This window comes from Lithobates pipiens, unplaced genomic scaffold (assembly GCF_037356315.1).
Source record: "Lithobates pipiens isolate NorthernLeopardFrog02 unplaced genomic scaffold, aLitPip1_a1.2 Scaffold_10, whole genome shotgun sequence".
Lineage (NCBI taxonomy): Eukaryota > Metazoa > Chordata > Amphibia > Anura > Ranidae > Lithobates > Lithobates pipiens.
The window spans coordinates 237,733,443-237,756,194 of NW_027507686.1; the positions used below are offsets into that span (position 1 = coordinate 237,733,443).

General features: G+C 43.7%; 1 protein-coding gene across 5 annotated transcripts in view; it reads right to left on the reverse strand.

Annotated features, from left to right (window-relative positions):
- LRRC4C (leucine rich repeat containing 4C) overlaps window positions 1-22,752 on the reverse strand; it is a 1,242,711-nt gene that overhangs the window by 787,510 nt on the left and 432,449 nt on the right. For 2 of the 5 annotated variants that reach the window (XM_077463222.1, XM_077463230.1), the window contains exon 1: window positions 1,260-1,351. The exons of the other annotated variants lie outside the window; for them this stretch is intronic. The gene's annotated coding sequence lies outside the window, so the exon portion shown is untranslated. Of the gene's footprint in view, window positions 1-1,259; window positions 1,352-22,752 lie in introns of those variants that run through there. 5 annotated transcript variants of the gene reach the window in all.

The window sequence follows — 22,752 nt, forward strand, 5'->3', positions numbered from 1 at the left end:
TTTTATATTTTTTTGGGGGATATATATTATATTTATTATAGCAAAAATAAAAAAATAATGTGTTTTTCACAATTGTCGCTCTTTTTTTGTTTATAGCACAAAAAATTAAAACCACAGATCAAATACCACCAAAAGAACGCTCTTTTTGCGGGATAAAAAGGACAGCAATTTTTGTTTGGGTACAACATCGCACGACCACGCAATTGTTAGTTAAAGCGGTGCAGTGCTGAATCGCAAAAAGTGCTCTGCTCAGGAAGGGGGTAAATCCTTCCGGGTCTGAAGTGGTTAATCAATACTGGTTGTTTTATTTCTTTCTATAAAAAAAAAAAACATAGACTAGAAATTTCTATTAGACCCCTTTCACACTGGGGCGTTTTTCAGGCGTTTTTCATGCGCTTTAGCGTTAAAAAAGCGCATTAAAGAAGCCGCAACTGCAATCCCAATGTAAAAGCCTGAGTGCTTTCACACCGAGATCCCTTTCACACTGGGGCGTTTTTCAGGTGCTTTAGCGTTAAAAAAAGTGCCTGAAAGAAGCTGCAACTGCATCCCAATGTAAAAGCCTAAGTGCTTTCACACCGAGGCGCTGCGCTGGCAGAGCGTCAAAAAAATTCCTGCAAGCAGCTTCTTTGCAGCGCTTTTGGAGCGGTGAATACAACGCTCCTAAAGCGCCCCTTCCCATTGAAATCAATGGGAAGCGCCTGTAAAACGCCTGAAAAACGCTATTGGCAGCAGCGTTTTGTGATCGCTTTTAACCCTTTATTTGGCCACTAGCAGGGGTTAAAAGTTCCCCAATAACGCTCGAAAAACGCTGGTAAAGCGCTGCTAGTTTAAACGGCGCTTTACGAGTGTTTTCCGGGCGCTGACATTGTGAAAGGGCTCTTAAAGCACTCGGGCTTTTACATTGGGACTGCAGATGAGGCTTCTTTCAAGCGCTTTTCAGGCGCTTTTTTTTAACGCTAAAGCGTTTGAAAAACGCCTGAAAAAAGCCCCAGTGTGAAAGAGGTCTTAGAGAATTTAGTAAATAAAGAATTTTTCACCTTCACTGATGTGCGCTGATGAGGTGACACTGATGGGGACAGATTAAAAACAATAGAGGAGTGCCCCAGTGATTTTACGGGGCCAGGGATATAGTCAAGTAGGAGATGAGAGAACGTAAATGCAAACAATACAAATCATTTTATTGGAGAACAAATATATACAAAGTCAATTTTAAAACCAAATAGCGATAGTCATATGGTTTACAGTGTATATCTAAATACCGGATCAGAAGGTTGGTCTTGGGGTGATAGACCCAACATTCACAAGAATTTCAGAAATCCCGACATGTTTCGGAAAATCATTTCTTCTTCAAGGGCTCATCTAGTGCAGACTGTACTGTCTAACATCAAAAGATAGTAAGAGAATGTCAGAACTATAAATTTGTGCAAAGACATCTAGTTGCATATATGTAGTACAGAAAATGTTTAAAATTATAAAATGAAACATTAAAGAGGAAGTAAACCCTGATGGGTTTTACTTCCTCTTTTGCTCCCTGTATAGCCTACAAATTTAAAGCATAATGGGCTAGTATGCATTCCTGTATAAGGAATTGCTGGCTACTGAACCCACTTATCTTGGCATTATACTCATTGCCTTGTTTCGAGAATCTTAAAAAAACTCGGAGGGGTTAATCCTTTTTTCGATACGCCCACAGGCAACTTTTTTTTATATACTCGTACTTTTATCAGCAGAGCTATCGTTTTTTGGGCATCTCCATGATATAGCCAATTAAAACGGCTTAGTGTTATTGTGAAACAGAGCCTTCCGAAAGTAGCGCCCTGCTCCTGATTGGCAGACGCTATTATTTTTTTCAAATTTAGTTGTCTGAAGCTGCAGTTGGGCTCAGACTAAGTTCTGGTTTCTGTACCAGTCCAGCTGGGTTGCACTGGTTCCCACTTGACTGTAGGTGTCGCTGTCACCGCCGGTAAGTGTGGAAATGCAGCAGGCTGGATGCATTGAATGCCATCTCTTGCTTGGAAATAGCTCAGTGGGAGTGGTTTCCCTGCTGTGCATTCTGGGAGTGGGTATTTAAGGTACCGACACCATTTTTGTGGGTCTTTTCCAGGTCTCTTTCTGGGGTCCGCTATCCTGACCTCATGGCCCTCCCAGCCTGAGGTCTGTGTCGCATGGTCTGCGCCTCGGGGCCAGCTGGCCTGAGGCTTTGCAATTGAGAGTGTTGGCCCAGAAATGTCTTGGGGCCTACTGATCCAGGGGTGGTCCTGCACTGTCTCGCCTGCGGGGAGAAGACAAGAAAACTGGAGGATCCAGGGAAAGACTTCTCCAGTGGAGGACCGAGCTCAAGGCTGGTGCCTGGAAACTTAGTTGGAGGACGCAACCCTGATCAATACCCATACATTATCGATGGGTCGGTTGAAAGAATCTGGTACTGTATGGTAGTTCTTCTAAAACTCTCAAGATTTCTAAGTTCAATTGACAAGTCTGTGGCAGAGACTTTGTTGAGCATCTCATCGGCTGCTAGGTCAAGTGAGAGGGGCCCATTGCTGGATCCAGTCTGTGGAGCTGTTTGTCCTCTGGATACGACTAAGCCTTTGTACACACGGTCGGAGAATCCGTCGGAATGTGTCCTATCGGACCGTGTTGTCGGATAATCCGACTGTGTGTGGTCTGCATCGGACTGATTCCGTCGGAATATCCGTCGGACCCAATTTTCCAACTTGTTGGAAATATTTTCCGACCAACTGGTTCGATCGGACATACTCCGATCATGTGTAGAGAATTTCGATCGGACAAAGTGCCACGCATGCTCAGATCAATTTCCTACATCAAAGCTATTGGCTACTAGCCTGAACGTAGTCCCATCGTAACGAAATTACGTCATCACGTTCTGAATGATCGAATTTTTCAACAACTTAGTCCGACTGTGTGTATGCAACAGTTTCGGACAAGATCCGACGGAAAAATCCGACGGCTTTGGTTGGCAGAATGTCCGACCATGTGTACAGGGGCTAATACCTCTAACCCGTAATTACCAGGTGCCTGAACTCCCCTTTATAATTTAACCCTCTATTGAAGGACTGTTCTTTTTTTTTTTGTGTTACCCCTAAATAAATCTTCAAAAAAGGACTAAGGCCGCGTACACACGGGCGGACTGTCTGACGGACTTGGTCCGCTGAAACGTGTTTCAGCGGACAGTCCGCTCGTGTGTGGGCTTCAGCGGACTTTTTCAGCGGACAGTCTGGCGGACTAACTTTGGTTTCAGCGGACAGTCCGCTCGTGAGTAGGCAAGTTGGCCAGACTAAGTATGGCGCATGCTCAGAAAGGATTTACACGGCCGAAGGTTGCATTGCAGTGTATTGGACGTCGTATTTCTAGTCCCGTCGTACGTGCTGTACACGTCATAGCGCAAGCTTTCAGCGGACTGTCTGTTCATCGTGTGTGGTCAAGTCCGTTCATTCAAAAGTAGGACGGACTGTCCGTCGGATTGTCTGACGGACTTAGTTGGACGGACAATCCTCTCGTGTGTACGCGGCCTAAGTGTCGGATTCATCATTATTTGGGCTACTTTCCAATGGGACCCCCATAAGACGAAGAGGCGAGCAGGTGAGGTAACGGTAAGCCCGAATAAAACCAGCAGCTCCTTCGGGAGTTAGTGCTACACGAAGAACCTATATATGAATAAGAAACCTGTTTTTTCATTGCTTTGCCTACTGAAAATGTTTTTTCAACATGTTGTTTTGTATTGTTGCCTACCAAAAATATATAATTAAAAAAAGAAAAAAAGAAGAAAGAAAACGAGTAGTAGGCATCTGGATGGGAAGAGGTTAAATTTGAGCATAATCTTAAGCCCCGTACACACGAGCGGACTTTTCAACATCCAAAGTCCGACGGACTGAGTCCGTCAGACTATTCGATCGTGTGTGGGCTGCAACGGACTTTTGACTCGCCAAAGTCCGAAGGACTTTAGAATATGGAACATGCTTCAAATTTTTCCGAAGGAACTCTGCCGGACCCGGTCCCTTCGAAAAATTCGCTCGTGTGTATGCTATTCCGACGGACTAAAACCGACGCTAGGGCAGCTATTGGCTACTGGCTATGAACTTCCTTATTCGAATCCAGTCGTACGTCATCACATTCGAATCCGTCGGAGTTTAGTGTGATTGTGTGTGGCCAAGTCCGCTCAGCCGAAAAGTCCGTCAGAACTCTGTCGGAACTCCGGGAGAACTCCGGCAGAACTCCTTCTGAAGTCTGTCGGACATAAGTCTGGTCGTGTGTACGCGGCATTAGAATACCTAGGAAGGGGGGCTGGGAGGTTTATATTCTAAAATGAACATGTGCTTTAATGATGCACTAATAAGAATAAGAATAATAAAATAACCTACAGAATGCAGTAACACAGAGCAACCAGACATGGCCCGTCACCACTTTCACAAAAAGCAAATATACTGTAACTCATAGAAACATGCTCCCACCTACCAATGCCACACTGAACAACTTATTCTGATCGTTTGCTCTTTGTCTTACTTAATACTTCTATGTTTTTTTTTTCCCCATAATTCTCAAGTGTACTGTATCATATGATAGGAGTGACAGCTTTGCCTCTCAGTCAGCAGCAGCCACAGAGCACGACATATTGTTCCTGACCCAGACACTCGCGTTGGAGCATCATGCCACGAGAGACCTCTCGCTGTCCTAGAATGCAATGATTTTCTGTCATTTATGAGATGATGCTTTGAAAATATCAATATTCTTATAGATAAGAAGGATGTGTGCTTCTTCTCCTTCCAATGACACCCAGGGCTACAGCTAATTAAGTTTAGCTATACTTTTTCTCTCTAAATATGAAACTTTTTTTCCATGTGTTAAGTTCTATGTAGGGATGAGCCATAAAGGTTGAATGGATTGACATTCAACTTGAATGACTCTTGTTTGGACACAGTGAGATTAAGAGATCTGTAAAGAGGGGGCCAATGCCCTTTATAGGACAATGTGACTTGTGGGGGTTTGAGGTGGATTCTCTGGCACGCAGGTTTCCAGCTTAGGAGGAAATTAGTGCAAGAGGCTTTGAGGTTGAAGCCTGGTACATGTACAAGGAAGCCTAGAAGTTGGTCCCTACTGGCACAAAATGGTCATCTGTTGCACTGAACGTTTTGACCTATTGAGAGTTAGGAGTGAGTGCCTGAAATAGTACACAATGGGTTTGTGTGTCCCAGGTGACATTCAAATGACTGATAGTGGACCATAGGGGTGATCATGCTTAGAAGGTAAGTTGAGGGAACCTTTTTGAGATAAAAGATGTGTTGCAGCATCCAGAAGTAGCTGGACAGTATCAATAACTCACCAGAGAGGCCAGTTCTTGTAGGGGATGACCATGGGAGTTCTGCAGTAGCTTTGATGTTCGAACCCTGCAGTTTGGAGGTGTTATCAGTAGGAGCCAGGCATTTGGGGTAGACTTCTTGCTCCATGGGATTGGTGACTGCCATTTCTGCCCTTTCTTGGAATGTTTGCAATTTGCACATTAGAAAGTTCCATCTCAGCCATGGGTTATGTTGGTGTTTTCAATAAATTCTACCTATATTACCAAAATGTGCTGCTTGTCCTGCAAGTGACAGCACAGTTCTGTTCTTGCACAGCCATAGATTGTTCAAGTATACTACATAAACAATAGACAAAGGGGGGGATCCAGACACACAGGTATCTTGAGAAGATATCAACTAACCTTAGAGTACGGGACTGTAGACTCATCCTAATTCTGTATAATGCAACTTTCTAAGCCCTTGTACACACGCTCGGAGATTTTGACAACCAAATCCGGACGGATTTTGTCCGAAACTGTTGTATACACACGGTCGGACAAAGTTGTCGGAAAATCTGACGTGATGGCGTTATTTTGTTACGACGGGACTATGTTCACGCTAGTAGCCAATAGCTTTGGTGTAGGAATTTGATCTGAGCATGTGTGGCACTTTGTCCGATCGGAATTCTCTACACATGATCGGAGTATGTCCGATCGGAGCATTTTGTAGGAAAATTTTACCGACATGTTGGAAAACTTGGTCCATCAGATATTCTGACGGAAACAGTCAAATGTAGACCACACACAGTCGGAATATCCGACAAAACGGTCCGATCGGACACATTCCATCGGAATCTCCGACCATGTGTAGAAGGGCTAACTTTTCCTTACACTACAGAAATTGCTCTTTGTTCTTGCCTGTGTCTCCACTGGAGAGATTTCACTTTCTATTCTGTCATTACGTGGAAGGAAATCTCGCCAACAGGGACAAAATGGACAAAGGCTCTAACTCTAACTCTGTCCAAAATGTAAAAGTTAAATTCAAATTTTTATGGACCTTGTGTTGTGCCCTTTCACCTCTTGGGTCTCCCTACTGTTTTTTTTTTTTTTAATGGGGTGTCTAACCTTTCTTAGTTATAGGGCCACTTGGGAAGTGAGAGGGGTGGGGCCAAGTATGACCTTTACAATGAAAGTTGAGATTTGCATATAACATCCAACTAACTATACTTCTGGACATTGTGCTTGCCTTGCCCCTTGCACTTGGCAAGGCAAACACAAATCCTCTTACCAACCCCCCATCACTCATCGCAGCAAAAATTCACTCACAGCTAAAATCTTTGTTAGCTGCCCCCCTACTCCCTCAAGTTCATATGGCTCCTCAGGGCAAATTTTCCTTCCTGAAACCCTAAGGCCTCATGCACACGGACGTTTTTACAGCCGCTTTTTTGAGCGTTTTGCAGCTTAAAAGGGCCTGTCCATGTTAGTCTATGGCTTCATGCCCACCTAGGCGTTTTTGAGCTGCAAATGGCATAGGTGTTTTTAAGCTGTAAAAAAAACCCAGGACCAGTGCGTTCCGTGGCGCGGAGCTAGAGCTGTAAAAACGCGAATCGCGGGAAAACGCACAAAAACGCGCACAAACGCGCAACATATTTTCTTTGTTTTCTGAGTGCTATAGCCAAGAGATGTGTTTCTTTAAAAACGCTACTTAACGCTAACGCTAAAAAACGCGCAAAAACGCCAATGCAAAACGCGGTAAAAATCGCGTTTTTAACGCCGATTTTTCCAGGCGTCGGAGCTAGCTTTGCAGCCAGTTTTTTAAAACGTCCGTGTGCATGAGCACTAAAACAGATCTTAGATCAGAACGGCTCAATACAGGGGTACATCCTTCCTCCTGACCCCTCTTCTTGTGCATGATACATGTCAGAGCTGAGGTGGAGCCTAGCTTCCCTTGGCTCAGAAGTGTATTGCTGTTACAAGTAGCCGGTGGGGAAAAATGACGGCTGTTGCAGGGGGCAAGGGGGAGTTTGTGGTGCAATGGACCAGCGGAACAGGAGATGGGGGCAGGTGCTAGTGCACCCCTGCCAAGTGAATTTGTGGAACCAAGTGGCAAAACTTGTTCCATCACTGGGCTCTGGATCTTTTGGCACCCCCAATAATGTTGTGCCCAGGGCAACTGCACCTATAGCCTTGCTCATGCTACATGTCTGCCTCTAGATCTACCATCATGTTTTTAAACATTTTGTTACTGAAGGTAATCTCTCACACTTTCAAAAGTTGATCTCCAGGTTTTCTGTGACTTTAAATAGTTTGTTTGGACCAGCTTGGTCCAAACAAGCAATTAAATTTCACAGAAAACCTGAAGATCAGTTTTAAACACCTAGGTTTGAGACAGGTTTACTTTAATAAAGCCCCACAGCCTAATGATCACATGTTTATTGCTTGACCTTGCTTGCTGTCTCTTACCAAAAGGGATTAACGAGTGCCCCATTTTCCAAGGCTTCCTCCATTACTTTGATGAGCAATTAAAATGCTAATTAAAAAACAATAGGAAAGTCAATACTCAGAAGGTTATGATATAATAGGATCTTGCTAACTTGCTGCTATTGCATGAGATTAGAAGGTCACAAAATATAAGAGATGACCGTACGAGTCTTCCACAATTAATGCGGATTTCGCTTAGATCCCTCGCAAAGGCTGTTTATGTGTTTATTAATTATGTTTCGCTACTTCTAATGATTTTTGACTGTTCTGATCCCCAATTTCTTTGAAGTTAGCTTAATCAATAGTCAGTAGTAACCCGCTTGCGAAAATAATTCTGCTAATGAAGGAGGAATCTGTGTGGTGGAAGAAATTACTTTTTTGTTCACAAAAACAGTAATTAACTGTTTGAATATACTTATTACACTCAAAATCTATAAATCTATTTCCAGTTGGATTAACATTTTTTAGTTGGAAGATGAAATTTTGTTTCTAACAAGATTGTTTTTTGTAGAACTTACTTTAACCAGTTTTGGACCAGCTGCCGCAGTTGTGCTGCGGCAGATTGGCTCAGCTGGGCGAAGTGATGTTACCTTACAATGGGACCTGCGGCCCCCTAGGCGGCTGTGATCAGATTCCCTTCAGAACCGATCAGTCTCCAGGCCCAAGGCAATGATTTGTGGCCTGGACCTGGTGATCGGTTCTGGCGAATGAAATCCTTCCCCTGCCTGTGTAAGTGTAAACACAGGCAGGGAAAGTGATGTCACCTCCCCTCGTGGAACTCTTTTCAGAGAGAGGAGAGAAGACATCTCACAGTAAGTTGCACCAACACTACACTGACACATAGGCACACTTGTCACTTCCCGATCGCCCCCCCCCCCCAGTTAACCACTTCACTCCCTGTCACAGTGTCATCCAGTGCAGTGTTCATATTTTTCTTTGATCACTGTACTGGTGTCATTTGTGACACTAATCAGCATTAGGGTACTGAGTAGTAGGCCCAGATAGGTCTAGGGACCCCCGTAAACCCCCCTAATAAAGGTTTAACCCCTTCTTGATCAACCCCTATGACAAGTAATCATCATATTAGTATCCTGGGTGACGCTGGTTAGTTAGTTATTTTTTTATAGCGCCAGGGCACCCATCGTATATTACCTAATAAAAGGTTTAACCCCCTGATCACCTGGCGGGTGATATCAGTTAGGTCTTAGCATCAATTAGGGTCTGCGTTGCCCCAGGCAGCGTCAGATTAGTGCCAGTAGCGCTAACACCCACGCACCTACCATACACCTCCCTTAGTAGTATAGTGTCTGAATGGATCAATATCTTCGATCTGTTAAGAACTATATTAGAGTCCCCAATAGTTTAGGATTCCCAAAAATGCAGTGTCAGCAAAATCAGTCCAGATACCTGCTAGCACCTGCGTTTAGCCCCTCCACCCAGCCCAGCCCACCCAAGTGCAATATCAATCAATCATTTTCATTTACTAAACACATAACTGCAGCATTTGCAGAGTCAGGTCTGATCCCTGCGAATGCTAACAGTTTTTTTGGTAGCGTTTGAAGCAGTCACTGACAGTCAGGTGCTCTTTTTTCCTGTGAGCCGCACTAGAGTTCCTGTCAATTTAGAGGCCAAAATGTCCAATCGAGGGTACACTAGTGAAGAGGCCTACACATTTCTGAGCCTGTCAGATGAAAGTGAAGAGTCACCCATCTGTCCGATTCAGGCTCAGAATATGAACCAGTAGACAGCAGCAGCACCCTGACAGATAGCTCTGACGAAGAAGTAGTGGTCCCTGCCAAAGTCAGGTGTACCCGACCCCATTCTTCTGCTGTTGTTGAGGTGCAAGAACTGCAGGGCTCTAGCATGGAGCACTGAGCCAGCATTAGTACCCCCGCTCATCCTTCTGGTGAACTGGCAAACACCATCGGCCTAGTACATCCTGGTCGTACATGCAGCACTGCAGTAACACTGGCACGTCCCATAAGTGCAGTTCAAACTGGTGAGGTGGCTAGCCCAAGTAGAGTCCCGCAGCCACAAAGAAGACAAACACAGGCCTGTCAAGCCCATAGTGCTCTTCCTGCTGCCATTTGCCAATTTGAATTGGGAGCCCACCACTTCTACAGCACCAGTACTTCCCCCATTCACTGGCCAGCCCGTAATTCAGGCAGAAACAGTTGATTTTACATCACTTGATTTGTATTCGCTGTTTTTCACTGAAGATCTCTATAGATCAGTGATGGCGAACGTTGGCACCCCAGATGTTTTGGAACTACATTTCCCATGATGCTCCACTACACTGCAGAGTGCATGAGCTTCATGGGAAATGTAGTTCCAAAACATCTGGGGTGCCAAGGTTCGCCATCACTGCTATAGATCTATTGTGGAACAAACCAATTTGTATGCTGGTCAATTCATTGCCACTAATACCCATTTGGCCCCTGCCAGAGATTGGAGACCTGTCAGAGTCTTCAAATTTAAGACCTTTCTGGGTCTAGCCCTCCTTAATGGGCATTAATAAAAAGGATGAGTTGCGGTCATATTGGTCTACTGACCCAATTCATCATATGCCCATGTTCTCTGCCTCCATGACCAGGACGCGATACGAACAGATCTTACGGTTCATGGATTTCAATGACAATGAACTCTGTTGTCCTTGGGGTGACCCTGGATATGATCGGCTCCACAAAATTCCCCCCCCCCCACCCCCGTAAACGAGAGTTTTCAGCCTTGTTTACTCCCATACAAGTTGTCTGTGTTTATTAATCCCTGATTACGTGTCCTGGCCTTGTCTATCAAACAGTATCTTACCAGCAAGCGTGCCAGGTATGGGGTCAAGATGTATAAACTCTGTGACAGGGCAACAGGCTATACATATAGTTTACAAGGGAAAAGATAGTCACGTAGAGACAGAACTGCCCAGACTACATAGGGAGTGCGGGTAAGATTGTGTGGGACTTGGTGTCATCCTTATTCAGAAAGGGGCACCACTTGTAGGTGGACAATTATTACACAAGCGTGCCACTTTTTAGTCACCCTTTTGATTGTGGAATTGGCGCATGTGGCACCGTGCGATCCAATTGCAGGGGCTTCCCCCAACGGCTTGTAGAGTCCCAACGTAGCTGGGGGGGGAGAGAGCCTGCTTGAAATGTAATAATTTGTTAGCAGTGAAGTGGAGGGATACACGGAATGTTTTTGTTCTGTCCTCCTTTCACGCATGACTGTCCAAATTCCTATGGCTACTGGTGTTGTGGAGAAACCCCTCTATGGCCACGAATACAACCTTAACATGGGAGGGGTGGACCACAATGACCAGTTGATGGCGCTGTACCTAATTGCCCCTAAGGCTAGACGCTGGTACAAAAAAAGTCTGTATATTTACTCAATTTGCTCTGTTGAATACTTATGTGCTATACAAAGCTTCAGGACAAACTTGATCCTTCCTTAAGTTCCAGGAAGAGATCATCACAGCCCTTCTTTTTCCAGATGGTGCTGTGGCCCACCTCCCTAATGCAAATGAAGTGAGCCGGCTACAAGAGAGTCAATTTCCATATGTCCTCCCTGGTACCCCCTACCCAAAGAAATCCCCAAAGAAGATGTTGTGTCTGCAGAAAACACAGATTTAGGTGTGACACCTGCTTTTATTGTCCCTCTTGTTTGTCCTAACCAACCTGGTGTCTGCATCGGTGACCGTTTCAAACGCTACCACACACTTGTGGAGTATTAGCTCAGGGTACAGCATTGCACAGTCCTAGGGCACACTTACATAGTGCCTCGAAAGATGAGATGGCATCACATTTTGAGACCCTAATCTGGCACGTTTACAGTTTACAGTTTATATAAAAGTACAAAAAAAACACACAAAAATATAAATTAAAAAGCCAAAAATAGTTTTGGTTTTATTTTTTCTTCTCTCTCTATTGTGCGCTCTATTGTTTGTTCTCTATTGTTCTATATATTTTAGAACAATAATGTTTTACTTTTACTATGTTTTATTATATTTGCTTTGCAAGTATGGTATGTCTTACTGTTATACTGTAATGTTACTTTGTTTTATTGTTAACCATTGTTTGCTTAGCAGGTACACTATTCAGCTGCAGCACGGGTTTATTTATTCTGACAGCAACAGCGTTTGCTCCCACGATACGTAAAGCCTTGACTCCAGCGATGTAGGAGGTGATTTCACCACCACAGTTAAAAAAAGAGCATATAGCATATATACTGAATTATGGGGGCAGGGATGGAGGAGCGATTTGCTTCTAACATTAGGGGCGAATTGCCCCAATTGTTTCTGCATATATTTTTAGGCACAGATTGCGTTAAAAAATCAAGTCGTTTTATTGAGTTAATGTTTTATCGTTACCATTGTTTGCTTTTCAGGTACACCATTCAGTTGCAGCACTGATCTATCTTGACAGCAACAGCGTTTGCTCTCACAATATCTAAATCAGCGACATGTATGCCCATCATTAGAAGTGGGTGGATGAAGGGTGGTAGTCTAAGGGTGGGCATACCCACCGGTCAATCTCTTTTTCTTGTTCAGCCCACAGGCTGCATGAAAAAAAGAACATCACAATATATGCCCAACAAGGACCAGCAACGTACTGGTATGTTGCTGGAATTTGAGTGGTTATACCAGAATGATGCCTGCAGGTTTAGGTATCATCTTGGTATCATTCTTTTCAGCTAGCGGTCGGCTTTCATGTAAAAGCAACCCCAGCTGCTAATTAGCCTCTAGACTGCTTTTACAAGCAGTTGGAGGGAATACCCCCCCCCCCCACCATCTTCTCGGGCTCTCCCGTCCCAACAAGGAACCTGAAAATGCAGCTGGTGGTTCTGACCATAAAGCTGATCGGAAACCAGAATGGCTCCAATCATCTCTATGGCCTAAGAGACTGGAAGCTACGAGCAATTCATGACTTAGGTTTCACCAGATTTAAACAGCGCCATTGTTCTGCACTCCTGTGACCCATTTTCAGCAAACAGGGTGTTGAAGCTGAAGCCCACTGTCACTGACGTCATAGAGCCAGTTCAGGCTAAGGAAAGATCACGACCAAATGGTCAGGATCTGCCCACATGCCTGGACCGGCACCCAGCTCAGCCTTTAACCAAGCTGCTGAGAGCCTGTGCCGGCCGCTCCCGTCCTCTCCACAGCACAGCAGTCCAGTAGGCACTAGGGGTGCAAAGCAGAGGGCGGTGACTGACAGTCACCAGCTCTCTGCTCAAGGAGCTGTGAGAACTGAGCGATCGGCAGTGTTTGATCGCTCAGTTCTTAGCCGACGGGGGACAAATGTGTCACCGGACCTATGCTGCATCCACCTATATAAGTAAGTAAAATAAAAATGAATCCCGTACTTCTCTTTTAATGATGTACCATTGAATACAGAGTTGCATTCCTTTGTGTTTTTTATATACCCCTTGAGTTCAGCTTTAAAAAAAAGTCACACGTGAACTTGTTAGCTTTGTTTTACCATCTAATAAACAGAACTCAAGTTTTCTGAAAACTGCAAAAAACTGAAAGATGTACTATACGAGGGTATATTAAAGACCTTTCTACATGTGTGATCTCCCTGACATTAGTTGCTATGTCTGGCTTGTTCTAATAAACCCATTTAATCCTTTAAATCCCTTGTTTCTCCCCGGGAGTCATTTGCATATTTCTTACATTGTAATTCTTTGTTCTTCATCCTGCCTACTGTCCTTCCTTTAAGGACTTTGCTGAAAATCATTAGCCGACATCCTCTGCAATTCCCAAAAGTTGGGACGGGTCAGGCCGCCTTCTTGGGACCTTCTCTTGCTGCTGAAGCACCTTTCAAAAAATTAGCAATTTACAGGAAATGATTCATCAAGATAAAAATAGTGAGAATGAAATATTAGCAAGAGCTGCCCGAAGGCAAATGTTTAAAACATTACCTATCACTGAAGGTAATTTACCTGTGCGCTGCTTAGCACATTATCTTTTAGAAACACAGAAAAGGAAGAAAATAAGATATCACTTCTTCTTCTTCTTTTTTTTTTTTGTTAACAAAGTACATTGGTTATATGTGCTGTATTTCAAAAGTTGTCTGCAAGAATGACTTATAAATCCAATAATGAAATCCATACAGCTCTTTAGTAAAGTGCAATTGGGCAGCGGCAAGTTAAAGCATAAAAGTCTCTATATCATTTTTATTTTTTGTACTTTAACTTGCTGCTGCCTACTTGCATTTTAATAAAGAGTTAGATAGATTGCATTACTAGATTTATAAATCCTTTGAGCAGACAACTTTTAAAATACTGCAAAATTGATATGGCTAATTTATGCCATTTAGCTGTCAATTTCATGAGCAAGACATTTGATATAGGAGTGGATTGAAGTCTGCTTCACCACAAGACACATTGGTTAAAGGTGGACTTTAGTTTAAGGTGGACCATGACTTAAATTGGTTATAAATGAAATTTAAACAAAGCACCTACGTATATACACTATATTACCAAAGGTATTGGGACACCTGCCTTTACACACACATAGACATTAATGGCATCTCAGTTTTAGTTGGTAGGGTTCAATATTAAGTTTGCCCACCCTATGCAGCTATAACAGCTTCAATACCAGGTCAAATAGAGGTACTAATGCTGCTTGCATTAACAAATAATACATTTAACAATGTATTACAGTGCAAGTAAAGCCTAAAAATAAAACAACTGTTTTGCCGCATACACACGATCGGACTTTCCGACAACAAAACCGAGGAATTTTGTTCGAAGGGTGTTGGCTCCAACTTGTCTTGCATACACACGGTCACACAAATGTTGGCCAACAATTATGAACGTGGTGACGTACGAGACGTACGACGAGCCAAGAAAAAGGAAGTTCAATAGCCAGTGAGGCTCCTTCTGCTTGATTACGAGCATGGGTGGACTTTTGTGCGTTGGACTTGTGTACACACGATCAGAAAGTTTTGTTGGTGGAAAATTTGAGAACTTGCTAGCCAACATTTGCTGGCACAAAGTCCAACAATAAATGTTCGATGGAGCATACACACGGTCAGACTTTCAGCCAACAAGCTCACATCCAACATTTGTTTTCGGAAAGTCCGATCATGTGTACGAGGCATAAGTCTTTTCAAAAACTTGCAATGTCTCTGCTCAAATAAAGGGAACCTAAATGCTTGTTCATGGTCTTCTGTGAAATTTACACTAGGCTGGGCACAGCGCCTGTGAGCAGAGATGACTGCACACCTGTGCATGCGTGGGAGTGACACCATCCCACACCAGTAAATCAAGATGCCTGAAAACAAGCACCTGTAAGAAGCCCAGTAAAAGATGTCGGTACCAGTAAGGGATCTCATGGGTGTCAGACCGTTGAAGCAGAGGTAAGTATTTTGAACATCTCTTTCCCAGTAAAATGAACCTACCTGCCTGCTCACAGTCCTCTGCAGAATGTGTACATTCCAGCACAGTACCTGTGTGCCAGGAAAACTGGACTTGCCAGTCAAAATGGCTGAAGACTGGCACCTGGAAGAAGCCTAGTAAAAGATGCCGGCACTAGCAAGAGACTAGGCGGGCCATTTACCTTGGAAACAGAGGTAAGTCTTTTGGACTTGAACTTTTATATCTGCCTGGAGTTCCGTTTCAAGTTTCCTGTAGTCTACATTTTCCATTTGGCTTTGGCTAGTTCCACCAATCTGTGAATGTTTTAAGTATCCCATTTCATAAGGTAGCCCTTTGTTCTATTTTATTGAGCCCGTTGTTCTGGATCTCAAGCTACATAAGATCAAAACAACTGCTCCACAGGCTTCCAAAACAGCCTGACGATTTTTTATCCTATTAAAATATATATGTATTGTAATCACAGTTAAGCAGAAGGCTCATGGAATGTGTTTTGAACAAGTAACATTATCTCATTAAATGAAATAGGTTCTTAAATAATTAATACTTCTGGCGCTCTCGATATTTGGAAGCACAGCTATGCAATCTTGTTTTCTTGTCCGTCTTTCATCATTGTTGTGGGGTGCCAGACTTTCCCCGTCTTGATCTCTTAAGTCTAATCTGTTCAACTTAATAAGCATTGTCAAGTTATACCGCCGTGTATTGATCAGTATCGATAGTGTTTGCAGCTATTATTCAGTTTAAAACTGTAGGAATAACGAAGAGCTATATAAGTTTCCCACAGTGTGGCTATTAAGGAGCAGAAGTCCGCTAAGGATAAAATAGAGAAGAGTTATCGGGGGGGTTCACTTTTATCTGCACTCAACACTACAAGGTAATTTCTACTCCCAGTGTCGCCATAACAAATTGGTCTTGACTTTTCAGCTAAGCTATTGGCATTGCTAATATATATATAGAGAGAAAATACCATACTTAATGCCGCGTACACACGGGCGGACTGTATGGCCTACTTAGTCCGTCGAAAACACATTTCAGCGGACAGTCCGCTCGTGTGTGGGCTTCAGCGGACTTTTTCAGCGTGCAGTCTGGCGTACTAAGTATTTCGGATTTTTCTAAATTCTGTCCGTCATACTTTGGTTTCAGCGGACAATCCGCTCGTGAGTAGGCTAGTTCGACAGACTAAGAATGGCGCATGCTCAGAAAGGATTTACACGGCGGAAGGGTGCATTGCTGTGTATTGGACTTCCTATTTCTAGTCCCGTCGTAAGTGCTGTACACGTCATCGCGCAAGCTTTCGACGGACTGTTTGTGCATCCGTGTGTGGTCAAGTCCGTTCATTCGAAAGTATGACGGACTGTCCGTCGGATTGTATGACGGACTAAGTAGGCCATACAGTCCGCCCGTGTGTACGCGGCTTAAGGAATCCTCGTAGTTAACAATTTTATGGAAGAAATATGGATCTGATTCCTTCAAGGAATCTAGTTTCTTCAAAAACTTGTAAGTTACGGTTTTCTGTAATCCATAACATACTCAAGTGAAAAATATATAGACATAACTACAAGTTGGTGCAAACACCTAACCATAACACTTTCAAAATGACCACCGCTCCAGAATATTGAGTTCAGGTCCCTGCAATGAGGGCCACTTAATGCTACAGCATACTGTATAAAGACATTTTGGACAACTGGACTCTTCCAACCTGGAGAAGGTCCTTTTCTGTTCCACAATGACTGTGCCCCTGTGCACAAAGCCAACTCCATAAAGATATGGTTTGATACGTTGGCTGTGGAGGAACTTGAGCTTTCTGCACAGAGCCCTGACCCCTTCAATATCAAGTGTCTTTTAGATTAACTAAAATGTTGATTGTGAGCCATGTCTTCTCCTCCAAAATTAGTACTTGACCTCACTTTTATTACTAAAAGGACACAAATTCCCATGGACACTCTCCCAAATCTTGTGGAAAGCCTTTTCAGATGAATGGAGGAAGTTATAGCCGCAAGGCAAAGCCAACTTCATATTAAGACCCATGGGCTTGGATTGGGATGACTTATGACTTTTGGCTACTCACTCAGTATATGTGTGTATGTGAATATATATACTGTATATATTTACAGGCTAAAAACAGGTTCCCCATGCAGCACCTAACCGCATTAGGAATATTCAGCGAAAAGATTCTTGTGGTTGACCTCAATAAACATTTAGTTGAATATTTGCCCTGCTGTTAAATCTTGTGGCGTACACCTGTTTTTTTGACATACCTCTGATAAGGACAGCACTGGGGCAATTATCTCTATATTGATGTGCGGTTGCCAGGGCTGGCCTAAGACATTGTGCTGCCTGGGTCCAAGAATGAAATGCTGCCTCCCCCCAAAAAGTAAAAATAAAATCACGCTCACCAAAAGGCCCCCACATCCATTATTTTATATCATGATAATTAAAACTAAAATTAAATTTATCAGGAAGTCAGATTTTCATGCAGCAATACCTTGTCTATATGAAAAATTCACATCACAGATCCCCCCCCCCCCCCATCACAGACTCCCCTCATCACAAAAGCAGGGTTAAACTGGAGGGAACATATAGGAAAGGAGAACCAAAACTGGGATCAAGAACAACAGGGAGTAGAAACAAGCAGGGTTCAGGGTAGAAGTACAAGGCAAAGAGCACAATCAAGAGCAAGAACAGGATAGCCAGCAGTGTCACCCTCCCTCCTAGATTGTAAGCTCTAACGAGCAGGGCCCTCTGATTCCCCCCTGTATTGAATTGTATTGTAATTGTACTGTCTGCCCTCATATTGTAAAGTGCTGTGTAAACTGTTGGCGCTATATAAATCCTGTATAATAATAATAGTAATCTAGTGGCAAAGCAAAACCCTGGAGCGAGAGGGAAATGTAGTGGAGGAACTAAATACCCTCCCAACAGCCCGCATCAGGTAGAAACTGGTTACTAGGATCTGCTGGCTGCTGAGAGACACCCGATGATGCACACCGGAACTACAAACTTCCACTTTGGAAAGCACAGTGCCATCAGCAGGTGATCCAGGTCACAACAATCTTGTAGACATCAAAACGCCCCAAGATTGCTGTGGTGGCAATACCAAAGCAAAGGAATCTTGGGGCTTTTGGATGTCTACAAGGGAGTTTTTTTTTTTTTTACAGGTAAACAATATAAAATACATGAATTGCACATGTAATCCATTGGGAAGATTTTTGTTGAAATGAATAGTCTAGTCATAGGGTCCCTTTGAGGAAAAAGGATGAAACTTCAGGACAGTGAGGGGGTACATTCTGCAAAGAGAGCACAAGTGATTTGCAAGTCGTATAAAAAGAAAAAAGAGCAGACTATGCTAAAATGAGTCAGGTATCTCTAAATCGGGGGGGAGGTGTGTCTTTGACACCTTCCATCTCCAAAATGTAATGTTGTTTAACCACTTCCCGACCAGCGCACGACGATGTACGTCGACAGAATGGCACGGGCAGGCATATTGGCGTACAGGTACGTCCAATATTCAATGCCGCCCTGCCATCGGGAGCGCGCCGCCGGTGGCGCGTTCCCGCGCTGGTCGGGACCCCCGTGAGTCACGTCGCGGGACCCGCGGACTCGATCGCCGCGGGCATCCCCGCGATCGTCTCACGGAGCAGCCGAATGGAGGAAATGCTGTGTAAACAACATTTCTCCATTCTGCCTAGCAACTAGTGACGCTGATCTCTGCTCCATGTGATTGGAGCAGAGATCAGTGTTCACTAAATGAAAGCCCAACCCCCCCACAGTTAGTAACACACCCCTAGGAACACTTAACCCCTACACTGCCACCCACTGGTTAACCCTTTCACTGCCAGTGTCATTTACACAGGAATCACTGCATTTATATAGCAGTGATTACTGTATAAATGACAATGGTCCCAAAAATGTGTCAAAAATGTCTGATGGGTCCCCCACAATGTCGCAGTCACAATAAAAATCGCTGATCACCGCCATTACTAGTAAAAAAAAATAATAAAAAATTATTAATAAAAACGCTATAAAACTATCCCTATTTTGTAAACGCTATAACTTTTGCGCAAACCAATCAATAATCGCTTATTGCGATTTTTTTTTTACCAAAAATATGTAGAAGAATACGTATCGGCCTAAACTGAGGGAAAAAAATGTTTTTTTATATATTTTTGGAGGATATTTATTATAACAAAAAGTAAAAAAGAATGCGTTTTTTTCAAAATTGACGCTCTATTTTTGTTTATAGCGCAAAAAATAAAAACCGCAGGGGTGATCAAATACCACCAAAAGAAAGCTCTATTTGTGGGAAAAAAAAGGACGTCAATTTTGTTTGGGAGCCACGTCGCACGACCGCGCAATTGCCAGTTAAAGCGACGCAGTGCCAAATCACAAAAAGTGGTCTGGTCTTTGACCAGCAAATTGGTCCGGTCTGAAAGTGGTTAAAGAAAAAAGTCTACCTTGGCAATTTGCCAAAATTGGGTAAAAGGTCTGTTTAAGTAATGAGGTGTTTTATACATTATATTTGATATCTCCTTCAATTTATTTGCACCTATGAAGTCCCAATCTCCATGCTTTTTTTTTTTTTACCTAATTCTGGGATGTGGTGCTAAAAACGAATTGGTATGCTCATGTTCATAATAATCTGTTTAAAGCGGAGGTCCACCCTAAAATGGACCTTCCGCTCATCGGATTCCTCCCCCCCTCCGGCGCCACAATTGGCACCTTTCAGGGGGGAGGGGGGTGCAGTTACCTGGATAATCCAGGTAACTGCACCCACTTCCGGGCTAGCTCTCTGCGGAAAGGGGCGTACATTACGCCCCTTTCCGCAAGTGCCCGCCCCCTTCTGCAAGTGCCCCGCTGCCTGCTGGGAAACACACAGATCCCAGAGGCAGCGGGGACCGTCCTCATTGCGCAGCGCGGCTCACGCATGCGCAGTAGGGAACCGGGAAATGAAGCCGAAAGGCTCCATTTCCTGATTTCCATACCCAAGATGGCGGCGGCAGCACTCGAGTGTCGATCTAGAGATCGGCTTCAGGTGCCGACATCGCGGGCGCGCTGGACAGGTAAGTGTCACTATTTTAAAAGTCAGCAGCTGCAGTATTTGTAGCTGCTGACTTTAAAAAAAAAAAAAAAAAACGCGGAGTCCCGGCGGACTCCCGCTTTAAGTAATGCTTAGCCTGTCTACTCTCTCTTCTGTTTGAGATCATAAAAGAAAAAAAAAAGAAAAAAATGAAAAGGTGAACTAACACCTTACACCCTCCCCACCTACCCCTGGACATCTACATCGGCTGCATGGGCATGGACAGCTCATCACCCAGAGAGGTAAGTACAGCGGGGACCAGATGGGGTGGGGAGGGTGCACTATGTTATTTCCAAAAAATGTGAACTAACCCTTTCATTTATTCAATATATTTTGCTAAAAACGCACCCTATGGGGTTAATTTACTAAAGGCAAATATGTTGTTTACTTTGGAATTTTCCCCAGAGCTTAGTGAATGTTGTGCATACTATGGGGTTGATTTACTAAAGCTGAAGATTGCAAAAACCTGGTGCAGCTCTGCATGGTAGCCCATCAGCTTCTAACGTCTACTTGTTAAGGAGACGGAAGAATTTACCCCCTTATTGACCGGGGCATTTTTTGCAATACGGCAACTGACAATTGCGCGGTCGCGCGACATTCACTGCAGGGAACAATTGCGGGTGGCTGGCAGACATCAAGTCCACGGGACCTGCTGATTGGCTCCCCTGCTGGCCAATATAGAGTTCCCGAGCCGATGTACAATGACGGCAATTCGTGGAATGAGCCGACCTGCCGCAGTACAATGGCAGCGACTGGTCGGCAAGTGGTTAAGCTTTGACAAAATAGAAAACCTGAAAGCTGAGCTGCACCAGATTTTGCACTCTCCAGTTTTAGTAAATCAATCCCAATTCTTTTATATATAATACCGTTCAATAACCAATTTGTAAACAAAAATTACCCAATCACGTGCAAGGGAAAAAAAAAGTGTATTTTTGCTTACACATGACTGAATAATGGAAGTCAACAGATCTTCTCTACATTCTAGGCAAAGGGAAAATCCTTTTGCAAATTAAACAGATGATCCATCTTTATTAACTCAACAACCATGGATAATACTGCCCTTTGCCTTAGGCTGTATATAAGTAAATACACTATATTGTCAAAAGTATTGGGACACCTGCCTTTACACGCACATGAACTTTAATGTCATCCCAGTCTTAGTCTGTAGGGTTCAATATTGAGTTGGCCCTCCCTTTGCAGCTATAACAGCTTCAACTCTTCTGGGAAGGCTGTCCACAAGGTTTAGGAGTGTGTCTATGGGAATGTTTGACCATTCTTTCAGAAGCACATTTGTGAGGTCAGGCACTGATGTTGGACTAGAAGGTGTGGCTCACAGTCTCCACTCTAATTCATCCCAAAGGTATTCTATCGGGTTGAGGTCAGGACTCTTTGCAGGCCACCCAAGTTCCTCCACCCCAAACTTGCTCATCCATGTCTTTATTGACCTTGCATTGTGAACTGGTCCAAATCATTTGGTGGAGGGGGGATTATGGTGTGGGGTTGTTTTACAGGGGTTGGACTTGGCCCTTTAGTTCCAGTGAAGGGAACTCTTAAGGCATCAGCATACCAAGACATTTTGGACAATTTCATGCTCCCAACTTTATGGGAACAGTTTGGGGATGGCCCCTTCCTGTTACAACGTGACTACGCACCAGTGCACAAAGCAAGGACCATAAAGACATGGATAAGCGAGTTTGGCATGACTGCGAGCCAGGTCTTCTCATCCAACATCAGTGACTATTCTTTCAGAAGCTCATTTGTGAGGTGAGGCAAACATTCCCATAGACACATCTCCTAAACCTTGTGGACGGCCTTCCCAGAAGAGTTGAAGCTGTTATAGCTGCAAAGGGTGTGCCAACTCAATATTGAACCCTTACGGACTAAGACTGAGATGCCATTAAAGTTCATCTGTGTGTAAAGGAAAGTGTCACAATACTTTTGACAATATAGTGTATCTCCAAAAAACGGCCATTATTTGAACAATGCAGCACCCCAGACTTCATATTTTTTTGTATGCAACCGATTGCTGAATAAAATGTTACAAAGCATATGGGCCAGTTGGTCATTATCTGTTAATCTGTGGTCGATATTCTTTGATCCAATAAAAAAACCAAACGCCGTCCCCACAGCAAAAAAACAAAAAAAAAAAAACAAACATGCGGCATGTGAGTGAATGATAAAAAAAACGCCACAAAGCTCTCTATTTTTTTTTTTTTTCTGTTTTCCGGCTTAGACGGTGGCGCCTGACAAAGGGACGCACGTATGATAATGAAACGTAACAACCTTGATTTTTCACTTCTACTTTACGAAACTTACATCAAAGCAAGCCGGATAATTGTGACAATTCCCCTTTGTGGCAACACAAATCAAAGCAACAAGAGTAGCAGACAAAACACTTGAGGGAATAGCACTCTCTGCGCCGCAGCGCACTAATGCTGCTTACAACACGCCCCGTGGATCTCCGCGTCTTATCTGCGCCCGTGCCTTTGCTGCCATACAAATCAATCCATCTCATGACAGAAGAGATGGACGA